This window comes from Littorina saxatilis, unplaced genomic scaffold (assembly GCF_037325665.1).
Source record: "Littorina saxatilis isolate snail1 unplaced genomic scaffold, US_GU_Lsax_2.0 scaffold_117, whole genome shotgun sequence".
In the NCBI taxonomy this organism is placed as follows: Eukaryota; Metazoa; Mollusca; class Gastropoda; order Littorinimorpha; family Littorinidae; genus Littorina; species Littorina saxatilis.
The window spans coordinates 237,044-239,357 of NW_027129116.1; the positions used below are offsets into that span (position 1 = coordinate 237,044).

General features: G+C 39.2%; 1 long non-coding RNA gene across 1 annotated transcript; it reads left to right on the forward strand.

Moving 5' to 3' along the window:
• Positions 1-230: 230 nt before the first annotated feature.
• On the forward strand, positions 231-1,246 carry LOC138957393 (uncharacterized). The gene is made up of 2 exons (XR_011453015.1): positions 231-641; positions 825-1,246. It is a non-coding gene; the product is annotated as an uncharacterized lncRNA (long non-coding RNA).
• Positions 1,247-2,314: the final 1,068 nt, after the last annotated feature.

The window sequence follows — 2,314 nt, forward strand, 5'->3', positions numbered from 1 at the left end:
TAGTGTTTTTTCTTTCTGCTTAGACACTTGCATATCAAGCGAAAGATACATACAGGGTGACTATTTGTGCACGGAAACAGCTGACATGAACAATAAAGTCTGGGGAAGAGTCCTGAAGTATATTGATTAATGCGTTGAATTGACAGGTCTAGTAAAACGTGTGCAGAACAAATATACAGGTGTTGAAAAGTGCTCGAATTCCAAGAATAGTTTCATGTGTAGCACTGTGACGAATGGAATTCGTGTATCGACTCCCTCTCTCATATTAATCGAGACTTCACTAGTTGCGTACACAAAACGAGGTTAAATGACCGAGACTACGTCATGACGACACTGTATGCATATGACGTCAACGCTCGCGCCATTAGTCCAAAACTAGTACAAGGTAAGAATTTGTTTATCTTCATGAAAAGAAATTTAAACGAAGAGAACAAAAGGAAACAGCGTGCATTGGTATTAATTCGTGAATATGAACTGTACATATATTCAGTTGAGGTTGCTAGGATGCAATGCTCTGACCGTTTCATTGACTCCAAGATGGCAGCAATCAACGCAGCCACGTAGATTGCACTAGCATATGTTTCACCTTCCGTGGACGGATTTCCACATTTTTGCGATCTCCAAAGGTCCACTAACCGCAGGTAAAACACGCTAATACATTTTAACATTATTGATTCACAGGAAAACACAGGTATTGTTCATTTTCCATGTGTTTGTGTCAGTCTGTGAACTCTTGTTTCTGTGTTTGTTTTAGAGAAACAAATGGAATGATATCGATGGAAATCATACTTGATAATAACAGATATTGCACGTGTGTGTTGCAGAAGGTGCAAGTGTACAGGGGTGTACAATGCTTATGTAAATGATGTCGTGTGAACACTGTGGGAAGGGCAACGTCAGCGGTAACCACGGAAGGAACCACCAACGTCCCCAAGTGTCACCCAGATCGAGTTTATCATGATGAGTAGACTACTTTATATTTTGTGAACATTAACTTCATGTCTTCATTTGTGTAAACCGAAATACATTTTCAACGAGAAGAAGTACGTTCCGCTCTTCGATGCTAAACGTCGACGCAACAAGAAGAAGAAAGACAATGTTGTTACGTGTGTGTGAAATCACACCAGCGAAATCATAATCTATAAAACTTTCATTTGAAGATTCTAAGAGAAAGGGATTGATGTCTGCAAGAATGATCATGTGCATGTTTTTGAAAGTACAGAATTATTAAATTTCTTATTACTTCTTTGCACTTGTCTCAGTTAAACACTGATCAGCCCTAGAACGAGAAGCAGACGTCACAATGGGGGCTCGAGTCACGGGATATTGAATCAACGTTTTACTTTCGATCCAGCCGTTCCAAATTTTTCTCGTTTCAAAATTGCTGTAGGTTTCTTGCATGTCGATTTGTATTGTAAATGTTCGTACTTCATCGCCATCGTCTCATCATATCATTTTATTTATTTACCTTTAGTTATATTACTTATCACAGATCTATAACTCAACGTGTGCCCTATCACACGGTAAAATAAAAACTGGAAGTGTTGTCAGCTGAAACGACACGTTAAAAAATCAATATTTAGCGAGACCACTTTTGATTTGTTAGCTCCCAATTTTATTTGTGGTGTTCCAATTCATCAGTGTGATAGTATTCTTGCACGTACTATCGGAACCATCATTCCCCTTAGTTTGTTCTAAATTACGCGGGAGGTTGGTGGGAGTCAGGTACCTAAGAGGTAAGGATTAATACCTGTATTTCCCTGTGAAGCCCTATATAATCGACTTGTGGATATCAGTCGTATTTACTTGCTGTAGAAGTGGCTGTAAATTAATCTACACAGTAAATGATGCGAATTGACAGTTGAGTTGATACATCTTGTATATTCAACGTTCGATCGAGTGAAAGATTGATCTTTTCGCCAGAAAGAGTCAAATAAAGTTTACAGTGTAAGTTCTCGTTGGTAGATAGAAGTAAACTGACTCACGATAGAACGTGGAAACATAACTCTTTGGGTGGTTGTGTGGAAACGTAACGTAACATACGTTGAAGAATTATTTCAAAGTACAGTAGAAGTAGAGCTAAACTAGGACTTGCATTTTGTGCACGAAGGCGATGCCCGACTGTTTCTTTTTGTAATTTGATCCGAAATTTAGTAGCTCGACGGTGTTTGAGCAACATACATTTTGTACGTTTTGGAATAATACGCGAGGTGACTTATGAGTGACGACAGTTCTCCAGCTCATAATTTTAGAAAGTCCACCATCGCAGCCCAGTTGGCACGGAAACAGCCGGCCGACAAATCTCTTCCCATAG